Genomic DNA, 20,608 nt, shown 5'->3' with positions numbered 1-20,608 from the left:
ACATAGCAGGTTTTTTTGGCCTTTTTGCTGGTGAGCTCTGCGGAGCAGATGTGCATAGAGTTGCCTCCTCCTCCTGGAGAAGGCTTCATGCCACCCCTCAAGGGTGGACTCCTCTGATCCCCATGGAGCAGAAGCCCGCCTGGAAATGTCTAGGTCTTTCTCAAGTACAGGGAGACTCTGTAAAATGACATAATTTTTTTTTCCCACACCAAGAGCTAATTAGCATCCTGATTTAGCACAAAATGTGAAAAAAATGTTTTAAGCTACCAGATACTTTTTAAAATAGGGTTTTCACTGAAAATTTCTTAATCTTAAGTAAATACTTTCAATGCTGTTTCTAAGGTCTTTGAAATCCCCATTTGGTGCCTTAAAACAGAATCTCTGATATACAATATTTCCTCCAGTTATGCCAAATATAGCAAGAAAATGCATGGAAGCAGAGCATACTCAACTTTAAGTCCTCTGATTTGCAAAAATTACCTAGTTAACTTCAGTGAGCAAAACTTCACCAACCAAGCTTTTCAGCACCAAAATTCTGTACAAATGCCTTTTAAAGGTTTGAAATTTTCTAGAATTAGGCTGTCACTTTTGCAACTGTTCTGTGAAATTTTAGCAGCAATTACTACTGAGGAAAATGTTTTAAAGAAAGGAATTCTAAAAAAAGTAAGAGACAAAAAAAAAAAAAGGAAAAAAAGAAAGAAATAATCTTGCAACACTAGCTTGGGAGTCAGAACTCCCTTGAAGTGGAAATGAAGCCCGATCCTGCACGTGAGAAGCTGGAGAGACGTGGGTCTCCCTGTGGGGTCTGACCTGTGCGACCCCACAAAGCCTGTTGGCTTCACTGCTTCCTGAACCCCTGTCCATTCGTTATGTAGGGAGCCATCCACATGTGGATGGTTGGGTTGCTGGTCCAAACTCTCCCTGTTCATATTTTAACTTTTAATTTTTATTTTTTTTTTCACAGAGTGAATCTTTCATTTGAGTTTCTGGGCATTAGTATATTAATAGGAATGAATGAACAAGAACCTACTCTACATTGAAAGTAAAAATGGAATGACTGATAAATTTGGTGTGAAACCTGTGCATCCTCCATCTTACAACACAGAAACCACTGGTCCATTTTAGCTTTTATTCTTCCAAGAGAGATCATGCCCCAGGAGCACACACTAGTTCCTAGGTAATTTACAAAAACCAAATTATTCCTTCTTGCACAGATACAAATAATGAATACCTGCTTCCACATCAAACCTACTCATCCCATGGCTGATTGAAAGCTTTCTAAACAAACATTTCATTCTGCTGGCTCCAAAATAACTGGCACTTATGGCTTTGACTTAGTGGCATAAACTATGAACTGTAGCAGAAGAAACTGCAAAAATAAAAAGAATTATGTATTAAAAACACAGAAGAAGGAGTCCAGAGTCTTTCTTCTGAAATGCCAGCTCCAATCTGTATAAAGCCAGTGGTAAATTACCCACCTGTATTCACTTACTTAACATTAAAAAACACTTATACATCATTACACTTTTGTACCATATTAGTGAAAATGAATGCTAGAGCAATATGAGGTAAACATTGCTAATGTGGGAGAAGGCTGCTTATATCTTCTAATGATAGGATTAACTATGGCAGTGATAGATGCACCGTGCTCCTTTGAACCCTGGCTCACCACTGAAAAAGCCACGTGGCGGCACAAAGAGACTTGCTCAGCCAAAACAGGCTTTTCTCCTGCTTTTTGAGATCACTGCAACAAAGCAGGTTCACTGACTTAAAATAGCCTGTCACTACCCTGAGTGGTATCCTGGGGATCGAGGGGCTTCTGTGCATTTAACTGACTTTAATATTGTTTTCTGTCGCCTATAAATCTTTTCCTCTTTACCACAATTTGAAAGTAAAAGGAAGTGGCTCATTTAATAAATATTTTGTTAGTTCATTTCTTACAGCAGTTCTCAGGCACTCAGTTGAGTATTCCAGCATTCCTACCCCTTAGTTTGAAAATGTCAGCACCTGACTTAGAGCAGGGCCCTGATCCGAAGCCCACCAGTGTCAGCAGAAAGTCACCCCCTGAAAGTGGGAGGTATTTTATTGGCCTCACCTGCCCATAAAACACAGTGGCAGAGAGAGCAGTCATGAAAAGGATGGCATCTTGGACACAGCACCTCTGGGAATTCCTGTGCTGGAGCTGAACTTCTGGATAACATTGCACAATCCTTTCTGATGGCACAGCCCATGCTATCCTTAGCAGCCATGTGTGCCTGCTCCCCACCCAGGCTGCTTTTTTGGGTGGATCCTTTAGCATGCTGTGTGATGCTTGGGAGGGCTGATGTTTCTGTCCTGAGGGCAGGATTGCTTTCAATTTATTCCCACCCAAGGCATGCAAATAAAATGGCACCAGGGCCATGCACTTTGTATTCCGCCAAACCACACGTGCTCAGCATTGGCTTTACGCAGGTGAGAGTTGAAGAACTGCTCTTTTTGTGTGCCCACAAACTCATCCTCTAACCAGGGGCAGGATGGCAGCAGGATCTGAGCAGAATTAAATTAAGTCAAGCCACCCACTTCTTAACATTAAATCCCAGTAAATTTCTCTTCTGCACATCGTTCGCAAAGCTCCTCTGCCTCCACATCCTTGTAGGGATTCCCACCCCTGCCCTGCAGGCCTCTGGAGAGGTCTGAGAGGCCAGAAGGGATGCAAAAGCCAACTGCAGACTGATGCTGCTTCCTGCTATGGAGGCAGCACAACTCTGCAGGGCACCGCAGGGCACCTCGCTGCAAGGACTCTGGAAGGTTCAGGCTAATCTTCAAGGGGAAAAAAAAAAGCATATCTGAAAAATGGAGAAGAGATAATAACACTTGTGGCTGTACAAGCGAAGATAACGGCAAAAATAATCAAATCTCATGCTCCTGGGAGGAAACTAATTGCACACAGGGGTCAGGAAGACATTTTCATCCACTGTTGAGCTTTGCACAGTTGGCTGCTGCGTTGTTATTATGAGAGAGGGAAGTGGAAGGAGGAAAGGGGAGTTTGCTTGTGTTGTTTGTTGCTTTCTTTTTTTTTCTGAAGAAATGGAGGGAAAGGCAAGAGTGGCTCTTGTTTGCCCTTATGCATCAAGAGCTGGCTGGTGCCAGAGGCGTAACGCTGGGTTGGATGGATACAGTATGGCAACACTGGTGTGTCCGATGGATTGGGAAGGGGGATGCATCTCTCCATGCGCACACATCTGCTATCCCTCACTTGTGAATGTTACTCCAGATGGTAATCAAGAAGGTGGTTTTATAACCTACATTAAGAGGACTGTCTGCTGACAAGTTATGTGTTTTCTTCCCTTGAGTACATGCTGTTAAGATGGATAAGTGCAAATGGTTGAAATTTGGTTGTTAACTCTGAATAATAATAATACTTTGCATTTCTATTGCATCTTCCATCCTAGGATCTCAAAGCACTTTGAAAACACTAATTAAGTAAATCTTACCACACTGCTGTGAAGCAGGTAATTATTATTACCATTTTTTACAGAAAAAGAAGCTTTGTCATAGTGAAAGAGAATTTCCCTGGGTCACCAAAGAACCAAAAATAATAATGAAATGATGATGACTTCTCAAAGTAAATTAGAAACTTTGCATTAATTTCCTGGAAATTAATTTAGTTTTGTTGTTTTTTTTTTCCTAATGAATAAATTAAGCCAATCTTCATTCATTTTCAACTTTTGAAAACTTCTTTTTTTGGGACTAAAACACTAAAAAGAAACTCAAATCTTGCACTTCTCATTCTTGCTGAGCAACCAGGAAAATATCAGTCAAAGAATGAAAATGAGCTATGGAAAGCTGAGTTACTTTGAGTAATAGTTTGATGATTGCAATTAATTAATAATAAGAATATGGTGCAAACCCATGTCAGCTTCAGTGTCAATTCCCATTTCTTTTGGCCACATCAAAGAATTCATTACTCTCTTTCTTACTCCCTGGGAAAGAAAATGCAATGTGTTTGTGAGGACTACAAGACTTCATTTTATCCTGCTTTTTTATTTTTTCTTCCTGTCATCTGTTTAAAAACACCCTCCAAATGTGCTGCTGAAGGCTGAGACTTTGTAGACAATAGGCTCATAAGCTTGCAAAAATGAGAGAGAGCAAGACCAAGTTTCAGTGTTGATTTTTTGCCCGTTGAATAATATCAGTTATTTGATTTTCAGACCCAGAATCCATTCTTAAATTAGAGAAGGATGTTGCAGTCCCGCCAAAGAATCGAAGACAAATTTTGCTAATCCTTCTGAGAGGTGAGACAATGGTGATGGGGGGTAAGGAATGACGTCTGGGTGGGCAATATTGCCTGTTCATTTCCTCGGCTTAGCTGCTGATTGTCACTCTTGTGCCTTAGAGATGCCCATAAGCTTCCAGGGAGACTGCATGAAGGTAGAGCAGCTTAATTATGTAGGCTGCTATTTACTAGGTTTCAGCTGAATCCATCAAACTAACTTTGCTTTAACCTGAGCCAGATTTGATTGTGAGGCCAATTTATTGACTGGTTTCTCCTTTGGCAGTGCATCCTTTGATTTGGATACAGATACTTACCTGCTTGAAAAGTAGCAATGTTATGACACAATTTATATTTTTAAAAGCAGCATTACTTGGAATTTTAAAAAACAAATAAACAAACAAACAAACAAGCACACACAACAAAAAGCCCTTTGAATCTAGAATAATGGCTACCTGTAAGGCAGTAGCTCACTTGAGAGATTTTGCTCAAGTAACTTATAACTATCAGCAGAACCCCCTAGGGAATTACCGCTGTTTTTGCAGAAGCTGTTTGCAGTGGAATAAACAGACAAGTGCTCTATATATCATTTTAAGTAAGACAAATAAAGTTCTGCTTCCTCCTTACAACGATGTCATTGTCACTTATATAAGAATAATTCTGTGTGACTTTTTATGAATCTTTCCCCTGTGCAGAAGTACAATGGCCTAATTTCCTACACCACGCATTATAAATAAACGTCCTTCTTTGGCAACGTATAGCCAAGCTGAAATGATCCCACCATGTACGGAGCAGCCTGGAAATGCTAAGGTGTGCTTGGGCAGTGGCCATGGGTGGAGGGAAACCCCATCACCTCAAAAGAGGGTATATCCATACCTCCTCCTTCCTGCCAAAGGTTTCCCCATGGAATTGTTGGTGGGAAGGCCTGGAGAAGCCACTCCTTTTGTCATAGGTTCCCCTTACTACTCATTGCATAGCAGGGACATGGTTTTATTTATTTTGGGTTTCAAAGAGGCAACATCAAATATGTGGTGCTGGTGAGTGTGGGAGAGAAAAGAGGACAACCCCCTTTTTCCCGTATGACTGCCCACTACTATTGCTAAGAAGAAACCTCAGATGGTAAAAACACGTTAAAAAATTAATAAAAAAAGCTAGAAAGTGTTATTCAAAATGTAATTTTAACACATTGTGAAGGGCTTTTAGGGGAAATACGTGTGGGGAGGGCTCTTATCTCTCTAAGGCTCCAGCTAATGTAGCGGGCTGCCCAGGGGAATGCCAGAGGGAGAGAAAATGGGAGAAATGATATTAAAAGGGTGGGAACATTATTTTATAACTTAAAAAAAATATTTGTTTTCCCTAGAGTCTTTCAGGTTGGTTTGCTTTCCTGGCTGCATTTGATCTGCCAATAGCAAAGCCCATCTCTGCAGTGATTGTGGAGTTCTGTCTGATATTCCCTGCGTGCCATGAGCATGGGGATTTCATTTCATACATCATTTCCAGTGAATGCCCTCAGTACAGAGCACAGAAGAAATTTCTGTCACACACACGCACACATGCTCACATCTGTGTGTGCACACATACACGTGTATGTGTCCACATGAATCAAATCATGCTTGGCAGAGAGATACCCTCTAGCTCTGGTTAAATTCTCGTGGTAAATTGTATTATCCTGTGCCTTTCAGTGCCCCACCTGCACTATCCTCCCTACCAATCTCTCAGCTTGGATATTTTCTAGGGTTCTGAACCTCTGAGAGTGATTTCAAAAGGGTGGCTTTAAAAACAGTTGGAAAAAAAGCAACCAGCAGAGCAACAGCACCTTTTTCCTCATCATCACCTCCAGAAAAAAAATACACCAAACTCATGTGCTGGGACAGAAAGCATGCACAGAATGACCCATTTATGGTCCAGTATTTTACAAGCTAACAGGGCTAGCAGGGTACCCTGCAAATACAATACTTCTAATAGGCCACAGTTGAGCTTTTACCTCTGAGGTATCAGATACTAATATGAACCTGGTTTGTACTTTCTAGAGGTTTCTGTAACAGCAGAAGTTTTATTTCTTCAGTCTTTTGAGTTCTGTTTCATGACGTTTGTGAAAAAGAAAGGGGAAATGCCCTTGCTAAGGGAATATAAGCCAATATACAAACGCACAAAATATCCAAAACCCTTTCAGATTTTATGTGTAGGGAACCAAAAAGTGGTGCAGAGCAGTAGGGAAAAATCTGCATCTCTTCTTGAGATTATATACATGTACTTTCACTACTTGGAACAAATCTGGCCATTCTCAACTCACAGTGAAGATTCCCTCAAACCTAGTCTGTCCTGACTTTCCAATGATATCTTTATTTTCAGTAATTTCACTATTATAAGCCACACCAGATTATAAGCCGCACGTTACAATGCAGAGTGTGATAAAAGGTATCTATTCTATCACCATCTGTTGAGGGTGGGGGCAGTGATCCTTGTCTCTGCGGGAGATATTCTGCTAATGGGCCATCCAGGTGGGGCATTGCACTTTATCTTTTCACAACCCTCCAGCGAGTCATTTTCTGCTAATGGCCCATTGAGTCCCACTGTGTGACTGATAAAATTACTGCATCCCATTGGAAGTTGTTCCAGCCAGGGGGAAGAGCCCAACATTTCTTACCAAGATAAAAACAGAGGTTTTGGGACACTAAGGGAGCCCCTTTCTCCACTGGACTCCAGAGGAAAACCGGATTTCTCCACATCACCACTGCACCTCCAGAGGGAAACTGCACCTTGTACAGGAGCACTGCTCCAACTGGATCACATCTGTCACTGCAGGAGGATGCAGCCACCATGGAATGGGACTGCTACCAACACCCTGCCTGACAGGGTGTCAGGTTGTACTCTGACTGTGTCAGGGTTTGGAGTTTGTTTCTTTGTAGTACTGTATTTCTATTTTGATTTCCCTAGAAAAGAGCTGTTATTCCTAATTCCCATATCTTTGCCTGAAAGCCCCTTGATTTCAAAATTATAATAATTTGGAGGGAGGGGGTTTACATTCTCCATTTCAAAGAGAAGCTCTTGCCTTTCTCAGCAGACACCTGTCCTCCGAACTAAAACAGCAACTTTTCGTTCTTTGTCCATATATAAGCCGCACTTGATTATAAGCCGTACTTCGGGTTCGGACCAAAATTTTAGTCAAAATGGTGCGGCTTATAATTGTGAAATTACTGTATTTGAAATTCCTACATGAGAAAATTCAGTACAGGTGCCACATTAAAGTCTTCAAAGAAAAGAAAGAAAAAATGTCACTGGAATTTTTCTGTCTATTCCTCCTTGTCTTTCATTGCATAATTGCATCACTGAGTGAATTAATAATCTTTACACACTAAAATATGTAATTTGTGGTGCATTTGGAACCAAGGACAAAGGACTGGAAGAAAACTCCTGAGTCATCCCAATCCTCAGAAATGCATGGGGCTGCCTCTTCTGACCCCTCTGGAAGGTGTAGGAGCTACTTTTGTGATAGTGTTACCCCTCTCCTGTGAACAACTACCGGAGTTTCCTCCCACTATGGGTGCTTGAGCGTCACAGCATATGTACCACCCCTCTCTGCTACTTCCAGAGGTGACTTCTTGGTTTAGGAGTGTTGGCAGGGCTCAAACTGACACCTCCACCTTTCATGGCAGTGTCATCTACTCTCATTCATATCTTAAGGAGATAGCCTCTCTGTGGGCAGCCTATTTCAATACCCAGCTCGCCTGTTTTAAGGAAAAAAATCATGGTATCTAACCTAAACTTTTTCTTCCTTTGTTTGAGGCTGCTGCTTCTTGTTCTACCTTCTTGTACTAATGTGAAGAATTCCCTTACTTCATTAAAGGCACTTCTACATATTGGTAATGTCCCCAGTGAGTGATCTCTGTATAAATTCAGCTCCTCTGATATTTTCCCATATGTTTTATACTCTGATCTTGGTATCACTTTGGTGGTTAATCTCTGCATGTTCTCCAATGCAGTGTCTAAGTGATAGGAGAGCCATAAAGTGTTTCGAATGGCATCGTCCTAAATTTGCATAGCTGCCTTACCACTCTTCTACTTTCACATGAGACTTTTTAATTGCACACAAGAATACCACTGCTGTAATTTACTTGGGCTACAACACACATGTGGAAGTTTCACAGAATAGCTGGAATAATAGCCTCAGGTTCTATCCCTTACTGGTTGCTAGCTAGCTCCTCTTCAGCTATGTCTCTCTTTCATGACATTCCCAGAGTGTAATATTTGCTGAGACCTCTGTTCAAAGTGCTTTTGGACATAACCTTGTTGTGTTTTCTGAGTTACCTAATTTTTGGTCACTGGACTTGTACATGCAGCATTTCTGAGATGGTGTGAAATACAAACCTGCAAAACATGAGCACAGTTATAAGACAAGTGACCCTGATTGAAAGGGTGGCTATGAAAACTGATTACACAGCAAATTGCCCATCTGCACAGGCTCGGAATAAGAACATTTCAAAGCTCATTTGTGGGCTGATGTTGCCATTTAATGCAGTTTCCAACAAATCATTCATAAAATTAATGGCTACACACAACTGATGCTTGTTTCTCTCCAGCTCTTCTGTGAAAAACAGTTTTCCCACTGATTCAGGGAGATATGTAGAGGAATGGGTATTATTTGAAGAAAATTCACACAACTGCAGATGCTTGAGCTGCTGGTGACATTCTGGGTTACTGAATCTTATTCTTCACCACCCACCTGTCAATTTTTCTGTTATTAATGCTGCTGTGTTCTGTAGCTTTCAGAAAATTATGTAAAGGAACCCGTCCTTTGTCTCCATGCTGGATCTCCCTGACATCTGCTTGCTTACTCCATGAATGGTGGTTTGAGGAGGGATAGCCTGCTTCTTTTTAAACTTATCTGCTGCCCATCATATACCCAGAATAACTTCCTACATATTCTCAGAAATAAAGACTTCACCATTCACGTCCCAGCCGTAGAAGTGCCACTTTGAATTTCCCATACCCTAAATGCCTTATTTTCCAGAACTTGTTTTGTGGGGACTCTGAATTTCAAATTAATCTCTTCAGTTTATAGTAGAATTTCATAGACTTTGCCAAAGGTTTCATAAATCAGTTTCTATTTAATTTGACTAATACAAGAAATGTTCAATTCTAATGAAACAAATAACACCTATGATTTGTTTCCTGATTCCTCTGTGCATCTTTCCAGCCTGGTCTAGATGCCATTTAAGACAAATTTCTTCCCATTTCTTTTGAATGAGTAACCTTTTAAGTCATAGAAAACTATCTTACTCCTTTTATTTTTCCCTGAGATTGTTTTGGAATTTGAAAACTTGTTTTGCTAGCATTTTTTTTGCCCAAGGGTCCCATGTCTCCTCAAGAGTCTCAGGCTGTGGTTTCACAGTGTAAAATGCTGGACATCAATAATAGCTTAACTTATACCCTTTGCTCCAGCCACCATTTCCTTCTGCTCCTCCAAGTGGTGCTGTTTTATCTATATCCTGGCAGAATTGGTGTGGGACAGAACTGTGAAATATACCAGAGAAATTCCCTACCTTTTAAATTCTGCAGCTGAAACTTCCTACCCCTCATAAATAATAGTATTAAAACATAGCCTTGGGTTCAACACCTTTTAAAATCAAATGCTAACAATAATCAATATTTGTTGCAAGAAGATTTTCCAGTCAAAACACAGATCTTCACCAGGAAGGGGCAAGAAAACTGCTGTTTGTCAAGGATTGGAGGAAACATCCTTTGTGTACCAATAGTTTGCCAGTCAAAACCTGCCCATAGAAGGATAGAGAGTCCTCATCGTGTCACCTTAGCATTCGAAGGTGGGGCTGTATAGACTGTGTAGGATGACTGCAGAACACAGTGATTCACACAGCCAAACTGAATTTCAGGAGATACCTGTAGGAAGGGATATATGTGTTGACATGGACAAATAGTTTTGCAGATAGTTACAGAGATTTCAGTCCTGATTTGGAATGTGACTTGATTAAAGTCTCCCTGCCTGATTAGCACCCCAGACTAATTTTACACGGGCGTGGTTCCATGAACTCCCATGCAATAGATATGAGTGTGACGCAAGGGAGACTCAGATTCTGAGCACTCTGAATCACTGGATCATTGCACAGCTGATCATTGATCATTGCATCATGCAATGTATTATCCTTTTTGCACCATCAGTGATTTCCAATACAAAATGGGAAACACAGGGATCCTTGCTCCACACTAGTATGTTCAGCTGCACAATAAACTCCTAAGAATCACATCCAATTAACTTGTCTATTTTTAACTTATCTTTTCACTCCAAAATCTCTTCCCTAGGTAAAAGGGGCTTCAGACAACCCTGAAATGTGAACTGTCAGAGCCTGACACCGTGGTCCTGAGCAGGCAGCCTCCCTCAAGCCTTTTCAAGTCAAACACTGAAGACTCCTAAGTTTCTTGCCAGCATCTTATTCAATTGTACTTGTGTCCACATGAAAAAGAAGCACACAAACACCATCAGGGACTGGCACAGATGGTCACAGCCCAGACCCCTTTGGCCTCGTGAGTGGATGCACACAGCAAGCCAGCAGATCTGGTGGGAACACCTTGACTTGGTTTTGCTGTGGTCTCTCCTGTGGCATGAGCGAGCGAAGGGAGGGCACAGAGTCCAGTGCAGCACATAACAAAAGGAGCCCAAACCTCAGAGATACATTTCAAGGTAACCCCTCAAAATCAGGCCCATTTGGCACACACAGTTTGGCAAAGCCCTGTGGTGTCTAGTTAGCATGGCAAAATACTGAGATTATTCCATATCGTCTCAGGAAAAATCAAGGAAATGGTGGCTCTGTTGGGGAGCTACTCAGAGCAGTTTGGGAGGGTTTCCAAACTGTATTCTTAAACAGAGAAGAAAAATGGATCTGGTAATTTTTGGGAGACTGTATATGCAAAATATGTTTGCTACTGTTGCCATGACATTATGTTCCTGTGTCTTAGAGTGATTTGAAGACACACTGATTTTCCCCAGTTCTCCCCTTGCTGGTTCAGTTCCTCCCCAGCCAGGACTGTATTCAAAGATCACCCAATTAGTAAAAAGGAATAGAATAAAAATTTATCTATCCTATTAATCTACCTGAACAAGTTTAATCTAAGATAAATTTTCAAAAGATGTTACTACATGAGGAAAGTCTTTAGCCTCACTACAAACAATCAATCAAGGAGGATGCAAGTAGATTAAAATATAATCATACAGAAAACAATTTAAAGATATTTCTGTCTTTATTTTGGTTTGTTTTTTCCCCAGCATACTGCCCCTATGGCAGCAAAGAATACAAGTCTGGCTTTCTTTATAGTGATTGCTCTACTAAGATGCTTCTCCCTTCTTGCTGTCTTCCCCAGTGCTTTTCTGCCAGCTCTGATAAATTAACATCCAGCTGGCCAGGTTGCTACTTTTGGGGTAGGAAGGCCAATATTATCTTGTCAGTGCTGCTCCCTAAGTGTCAGCAAATCTTTGGTTTATCACACCACCCTTCAGAGAGACTCTATAACAATGCACAGCACATATTTTGCAATTTACTTCCCCAGTAGTTCAATTTATTTCCTTTCCATTTTGTGTTTAGAAAAGGCAGTCTTCACGTAAACTCCACCCTGACCTGACAGGGAGCTATAACTGTGTTTGAAACCCTCTGAACTTCTCCTTCAGTGAAGGGAATAAGAGGTCACAGAATTTTCACTGCATATCCTTAGTATGTTCTCTACTTACATATTTATGTTGCTTGATAGTTTCATCCCTTATATAATGAAAATTCTCATCTAATCCCAGGTGGGAAAGTGCTTCCCATTATGTCAGTTCACACTGCGATTTCTTCATCGGTATAAATTGTGTTTTTATACAGAGGCTTCTTGGTTCAGGAAGAAACAGCTCTGGGTAACAGGAGGGCCAAGTTTCCTGATTATCCATACACTTATTGACCATATAGCATGAAACAACATACTCAGAGCAGAAGTGCAGGTTGGATGTTTTTCAGCACACTGCAGCAGTTATTTTGTGCAAACACAGCAAGCTGCTGGTTTACCACTCTGATGGAAGTATTCAGAGTGGCAGTGCACCACAGAGAGAGGAAATTCATTTAGATTTTTAATAGAAGTATTGCATCAATTGTATGTGCTTAAAAATTTTTTTTTGAGCCTCATGCATGGAAGGGACAGTGTAACAAGTCTTGTTCATGATTTTTGTTACACTTATTTTTTGCAAGCTAACATTGTAGGTGGTGCTTAAGGGTTTAAAGATTTAAATTCAGCTGACCTGCCCCTGCATAAAGGAGCTATAAACAAAGCTATAAAATAACTTCTTAGATTTCATTTTTTCAGGGTTTTTTGGGGGGTTTTTTGTTTTTGTTTTTTTTAGGTAGATTGGGGATGTTTGATTGTTTTGGACCAGTTTCAGCTTTTAAGGGAGGCTGGCTGCAATCATCCACTCACTGAGCATGCAAGGATACCACTGACAGCAGAACTTAATTTCAAGGGCAGTTCCTCCTTGGAATTCACACAGGATCAAATATTGCTCATTGTATCCATGTGCCACATCCCTGTTATTAGTGTATGCAGGTGAGCCCTCTAAGTTGGCACTGAAAGATGGGAGGAGAAAAGGGCCAATTACAAAGTCACCTCAGCCACCGAGTGCTCGCAGCGATATCCGCTGTGGGTGGAGAACCACTTTGATATCAAGCATTGAAAATATAGACACAGCACATCAGTCTGGATGTGATTTTTGGAACTGTGAGAGGATAATAATCCGGGAAAATGCAATGAAAGGAAAACAAAAAGGTCTTTGTGGCGAGATTTCTGTGCTTCCCTGCCCACATGAGTGTTTGCAGTGACATCAGGTGTAACACTGAATTGAACTGCATGTCCTCTGGTGTTTCTTTTAGCCAGTACAGTAAGATTGACTGTATTATGTAAAAATGCCTATTTTTGCCATCATCCATTATTTGTACAGTGACTGAAATTTACTGTGGGAGACCTTGACACAGTGACAGACTAATTAAACGAACATATAAAAGCACAAGGAGATATATTTAAAAGACACATGAAACCTAAGACAGTCTCAGGTGCTTACAACATTGCTTAAGTTTAAAGGAGCCACTTTGGGTCAAACAAACATTGCCTAGCTCTCTTTAGGCAGTCTAAACTGGTCCCAGCTGTCTTTTGCTTTTTCAGATGTTGGGGCCTCAGCAGAGTCTGAACATGGCCCAACACTTCTTCTCCAAAAAATGTGCAAACTAATTTAAGGTGGCACGTAACAACACCAGAGCCACAAGCAGCGATGAGGAGATGGGTGATGAATCAAATGAAAATCCTTTTCTCCCAGACAGTGAGGCTTTCTAGAACAGTAAGGCTTGCTTGCATAGGATTCAAGGAGAGATGGCCTAGGAGCCATCTCTATTTTCAGGGATCCTAGAGTCAATGAGAAGTTATTCTGTAATCTTGTCTGGAAATCCTGTTTCAAACAAAATACAGTTTAAGATATTCAAAATTTCACCGGCATTTGGATTTATATTGGAGCAGGAGAAAACTGAGAGTTCTACAAACAAAATGAAGGTTTGGGTCTATCTTTCTCAATCAGATATTTTTCATTTAAAAAAATGTACAGTAATTTCACGACTATAAGGCACACCCTTTTGACTAAAATTTTCCCCCAAACCCGGAAGTGCGCCTTATAGTCCGGTGCGCCTTATATGATGGACAAAGTTCAGAAATTTGCCTACCCGGAAGTGAGAGCTGCGAGCCACGGGGGGAGCCAGCAGGGCCATGGCTGTCAAGTGGAGGCAGGGTGGAGGGGTGGCGGGCACACCCCGGCCCCATGGAGGCGGGACGGCCCCTCCAGAGGCATAGTCTGGCCCCGTGGAGGCGGGACAGCCCCTCCAGAGCCAGCCCCTGGCCCCATGGATGCAGGACGGCCCCTCTACAGGCACGCCCCTGCCCCGTGGAGGGGGCACGGAGGGGTGGCAGGCATAGCCCGGCCCCGGAGAGGCAGCACGGAGCAGTGGCGGGCATGCCGCGGCCCCGCCGGGTACAGGCAGGCCCAGGGGCCAATGGCTGCTGGGTTGAGGAGGGGCCTCGGCCAGTAACCACGTGGGGGGAGCTGGGGGCGGATCCTCGCTGCAAAAAAAAAGTGCGCCTTATAGTCCGGTGCGCCTTATCTGATCTACAAGTTGCGAATTTTGCCGACTCCCTGGGGGTGCGTCTAATAGTCCGGTGAGATTTCTACTCTTTTCACAGTCCTTTCCTTTTTTTTTTTCTTCCAGTATAACACACACATTTGCCCTTTATAAAAATGTTAAACAGTGTGACTATTTCTAAAAAAATCCCAACAAAATAACCAAACAAAAAACAAACAAACAAAAAAACTCTAACAACAACAGCAACAACAACAACCAAATCCAAATCCAGCACAAACACAAGAAAAGTGTTACTCCACTAAGACAAATGGTCCTGCTCCTTTGGAGAAGTGGAAAAAACTGACTCATGTTTGACAGATCCTGGTCACTGTTTACTGCACTGCTGGGAGGTGCTACATTGACAAATGAAGCAGATGAAGTCAGAACAAGAAAGTTCATAAAGAAAGTAGCAGGGAAAGGAGGAAAATATAAGAATAAGCAGAAAGAGCTAAATTTGAGACCAAAGATATGCTAATAGAAGGACAAAATACCTTGAATTTTGGCCAAAGAGGTTTTAGTAGCAGTACAAGGGAATTATTAGAGAAAACCTTTGTAGATATCCAGATGACCAAACCTGAGGACATGTGAACAGTCATAGTATGAGATGCTTAAGCCATGTGGAAGATAATCAGCTTTCCAGGATTGTGCTGAGAACAGGGTTTGGCAGAACTTCCATGTCTAAGTGTAAGAGCTCTGCAAACCACTTTGCTTTCTGGCTGCCAGGACCACAGTGGCAGCAGAAGTTGTTTGGGGTCTTGCAGCTCCTCTACCAGCTAAGGATAAGCCCCAGACCCTGCCTCACAAAGGTTCTGAAATTCAACAGGACAACCCACATGACACCCAGCACCCTGCCCTTGGCCGGGTCAGAGCCCATTTGTTGCACAGAACACAGATTGACATGCTGCTGGCAGTGTAGCTGCAGGGCAGGGGTGCCTGTGGTGTACTTGGGCAAGCTTCAGAGGGCAGTTTTTTTGATGTGTGCAGAGAAATGTTCGGGTGTAGAGTACTTTCCTTTCACCTTGATTTCATTTTGCAGCCGTCTAAAGAGCCAGCTGCATCTGCACGGCAACTTTACTGAAATTACCAGGGCAAAGACCTTACCAAATAAAATAAGTCCCCTGTCAGCTGTTTTGGTTTACAGAAAACCAAGAATGCTCACACTCACAGTCTTAAATGTATAGAACCAGAGGAATAATGGAATGAAGTTATACAGTGTAGACCACACATACATTTTCTCATGCCTTTATGTTGTCCACAGGGCAAAACCATTTGTTCCATATTATAGAGGCAGTACCACTACTTTTGAAAAAACACATCATCCTCTATTCCATATCTAATTAAAAATATGTGCTGTACATGCCTATTTGCCATTGACAATGTCTTCTGATAGGTGGCTGACACAGGGTTATTTATTGTCCTGATTACGAGGAGCTGAAGAGGGAGGTAGATGTTTCTATCTGATTTGAGAGCATCTGAGAGTGAAAATATACAAGCTTTTAAGAGCCTTACTGACAGATCACCACCTGACCATCATAACCTTGTCTGGACCTTGAGCTGAGATTTTTTGATAACTAGATACAGCGTTCAAGACAGAAAAGACAAAAACAAAAAACAAGTTGTGGGGAGGAAAGGCTGAAGCTGGGAAGGGAAAGCAAAGAGAGAAGGATTTCATTCTTAACAAACTAGAAAGCTACAAAGATGAATAACTGACATGGAAACAGCTCTTAAGTTGAGGGGGTCCCATTTCAGAGATGTGAGGTTGTCATGCCCAGGCTTTTATTCCACATGTTCGCCATAGCTTAGGGGCATGTCACACACTTGTGAGAACTTTACCAGAGTGTTGATGCAATATTGTGTCAGTAACCGAGTGATTTGTTTTTCCTCTGGACATTGATTGAAGAAATTCTTATTACATTTTATAGCTTGCTTGGCCTTGGTATGAGAGTCAAGACATAAATTGGACCATAAATTGGCCCGTGTCAGAATCTGCATTGAAATGACATCAAATACGTGTCATCATGCTGGTGTTGCAGCTACAGCAGGAACCTGACATTCCTGTCAACTTGATCAAATGCTAGACCCCGTCACATCTTTGCCATGTGGCCCACTTTAACAGCTATAGTGAAGGCTGTGGAGGCATCTCCTGCAATGGTACTGGAGAATGCTGCAGTAGGAAAATAAATTGTGTCTGTAGACCAAATTGATTTGCTTCGACTTAATGCAAAGTAACAATCTCCACTGTGAGCGTTGCAGGTATATGCATATAAATAAAAATTGACACAAAAAAAAATATAGATACACTGAGAGGAAAGAAGAGCGTACATAACTGAGATATATTTATCCCACAAGCAAAGCAAGACCTGATAATTCATGAGTGGCAAAGATGCAGTTGAGTTATGGTGATCTTTCCTCTAGAGTGAAATAAATACAGCATCTCGATTCAGCCCATTATATAGCGTGATTAATAGAAGTGAATGCTTTCAATATGTTGGGTTTTTTGAAACATTCAGGTTCCATATTTTGCTCCTAGTTTACAAACTATCAAAGATCTTTGTGGTGATATGAATTTAGAAAGCCACATTGTGGTAATAGTGATTTTTTTTTTTTTTTTGCAAAGGGCAAATTTCTGTTTATGATTCTGCAAAGAGAAATTAAACATTTTAGTTGGAAATTGAAGTTTATTTAATTGTAATTTAGTGGCTCAATCTTGATCAGAAACCTACAGCATAGCTATGGTGTAAGATAAAACACAGTGTAAGAAAAAATCTGCAGCACAATATGAGACAACTTTTTGGCTAGCAGAATTTTAGGTGAGCATCTACTTTTCATTCAAGGTGAGTCAACATTTGTCCCCCACCTTCACCACCACTCTGAGGACTGGCCAATTCCCACCCATTTCACTCTGCATGCAGCAGTATCTTAAGACCTAAACTCATCATTCCTCTGTAGCTAGCACTAAAAGCACTACAAGCAGGAACATGGTATCACCACACCTGCAGTGCTTTCCAGCATGGTGTTAACACAACAGACCCTCCCCAGCGGCTTACACAGAATTTGCATGCTGTCTTCTGTGGAGACAAGTGGGCAGCACCAGCCATGGAAGATGTCCTGGTGTTATTTTTTGACTCTTCCAAGTCAGTATCTTTTTTATCTGGCTTGGATTTCAGCTGCTACATACCATGCAAATGTCAGCACTATTAGCTACGTGCTTATAACTGTAATAGAAAACTCTCAGTAATGTGCTTATTCAACAGCCCTAAATCATGAGACCTTCCTGTGGGCCAAGACCCAGCTACCTCACAAAACTGCCAAGACCTTAATTTTTCCATTGCCAACACCAACAATATTCTGAGAGTATAAAATTTGTAACATACAGAAAACTAAAAATGTTGAGACAGCACTGAGGAGTAACTCTATTAACTCAAGAGAGCTGTATGACTGTCAAAAAGAGAAAAGGGCCAGACCTACAGAAATCCATATGGAAATAAAAATCAGAAGGATAATGGCATGTATTGCAGAACTAGATTCTATTCACTTGGTTCATTAAGAAAGCTCATTTTCAACTGAAGTTCATGAGAACATCCCAAAACTCTCCTTACCAGAGAAATGGACTTCATCCACAGGTCTGAGAAAGGTGCAGTGAATGATATGCCACATACATGGCTGAGATATACCACACAGTAAGCTGCCAATAGAGGAAATACAACTGGATATTTATGTTCCTTGAAGTTGTGTGCGACACCTCAGGAGTGAGGGACTTGTTTGTCATCTCTTTGACGAGTCAGAAGGAATTCCAGAGCAGAGAAGCACCTTGAATCCGCTGTAAATCCTCAGCCTTGTTATCATTCAGCAATCTGCAGGGCTGCAACAGAAGAGATGCTATCTTTGTTTTACTGTTTGCACAGCTGGAGGAATTATGTCCATGCCCACAAACATAGCTCTATTTAAGGGTCTTCAGGGCTGCTATTCCAAAACCAAGCTCAGGGCAGGAATGCTGAAACACAAAACACTTTGAGGATAAAGGCTAAAGTGAACAGTGAAAACTGTTAATGAGAGCTTCTTGTAGAAATCTGCTCCTTGTGTCGCAGTGATAACAGATCTAAAATATTTGCTCTTAGACAATTTTGAAAAACAGCCCTGAATTTTTGGCCAGGCGCCCTTGCTTGTGTTCCCCTTCTTCATAAACACATATGAAATTATTTTTCATAAGCACAATGCACTACAGTACTGCTCTTTCGCTGTTTGAACAGAAATAGGATCACATAGATAGAATCACCAAGATTTTGCACACGTCTCCTATTACTCTTTTGCACCTGTAACAGAGAAATCTATTGAAAACCTGCAATTTTGACAGTTTTTCACTGAAAAAATGGAAATAGAGACAAAATACTTGAAGAATTTTTTTCAGACTTATAAAAGCCACTGTCCAAACCACAAAACAAAAAAATTGCTTCTACTTAAATTAACTATGACTTAGAAAGGAGCAACTCAGGTCAAAAATTTAATCACAAGACTCACTGCAAGAATGCCTCTGATTTTTATTCAAGAAACTGAGTAAAGGTTTGCATACATTCCTCTGCTAAGGTTATGAAACTTTGTCAGTGCCCTTTCCTTAATGAACGTATGTCCTCAGCCAGGAAGTCTTTACAAACAAACAAGGGAGCAGATTTTCTAGATCCTTGGTGTCCACAGCAAAGACAGGCATTATCATTAAACTGTCTCTGTCTCCTGTGTCCACACTGCCTCAATGGACCTTAGAGCTGCCAGGAACTATTCTGAATGGCCATTTACACCTGCCCAGGTTACTGTTCTCATGCCCCATATTTCCTGCTGCATTAGTTGATAGGCAATGCTGCAAGCAGAAGGTATCACTGACCCAGAGCAATTCTCCAAGGGCCTTGGCTAATCTGGGTGGTACTGCTCAGTTAGCATCCAAATAGACTTTGCAGTGTGATATGACCATCACAGGAAAAGGCTTCTGAATCAAAAGTTTGGCATGAAAATCTATAAGGCACTGAAATGATTCTGATGATTTCTCTGCAGGAAACAAGTTTCTATCAAGAAAAATTGGAATGTTGGTAAGAGGCCAACACTTCACTTTGTAAAATTCCATATTGAGTTCTTCGTAAATCTTTCCAGGTCTAACTTTGTCGACCAATTATTTCCATGGTAGCTACCTTTTTCAAATAAAATATTAGGGGCAATTTTTATTGTAGAAGAAATTAGGCCTTTTCTGAAATAAACTTGGTCAAAATACACATATATACAGTTTGAATATAGTGTTCCTATAACCTGGGGAGAAGACCTAAAAGACCCCTAGAAGGGTCATATTTAGGGAAGGAGAGAGCTAGTGGGGAAAAAATTTCCTGGCCATATCATATGCAAACACCCGTCTGTGGTAGCAGAAATAAGGTTGGATGGACTCCCACACCCTAATTTTTTCACTGCACCTTTTACAAGTTTGATAAGACACTTGAAGTACAATTTTTGCCATAGCATGCATCTTTGCACTCTTCTTGGTGGTTGTTCTATGGGAGAATCAGAATGAAGTGAATTTTCTATTTCTTTTCCTTTACCAAATCACCACTGCATGGGTTTACCTTGTTGGAAAGCAGAGGTCATGCTGGGACTTTTCACATGCTTGAAGCCTGAAGGAATATGACATCATGCCAATGACATCAGTCAGCAACCTCAGTATTTGAGAACAGCTCTTTCAAGGAATGAGTGGGGTTCTTCAGAAACTGAAATGCACAAAAAAATATTCCAAAGCTCCTCTGAATACAATGAGCTGAATAGGATGTGCATTCTGATAAATGTTACAGTCATCCCAGGGAATACATCAAAAGTTTCTACCAGTTAGCAGAGTGCAGAGGTGAGATTAGCATTCCCTGTTAAAATCCCACCTTACTCTTTCAAGCACTTCTCCACCAGGCCTGTGGCTCTGGGATACTGGGGCCAGGCTTACAGCTGCTCCTTCTCCATGTGTGCTTCCAGCTGTGCTCTGCTACCTGAGCCCTCTGCAGGCAGGAGGTCTCCAGCAAATGGCATCGGGGCATTGATTCCCACAGCTTCCCCTCCAGAGTGTTTGCTAATGCGACCACAACACAGCCTTCAGGCTCTCAGGTGTGTGTTCTCAAGGTACACCATAGTTCCATTCATT

Source organism: Catharus ustulatus, chromosome 1, assembly GCF_009819885.2.
Source record: "Catharus ustulatus isolate bCatUst1 chromosome 1, bCatUst1.pri.v2, whole genome shotgun sequence".
Classification (NCBI taxonomy): Eukaryota; Metazoa; Chordata; class Aves; order Passeriformes; family Turdidae; genus Catharus; species Catharus ustulatus.
Note: the sequence above shows the minus strand (reverse complement) of the source record.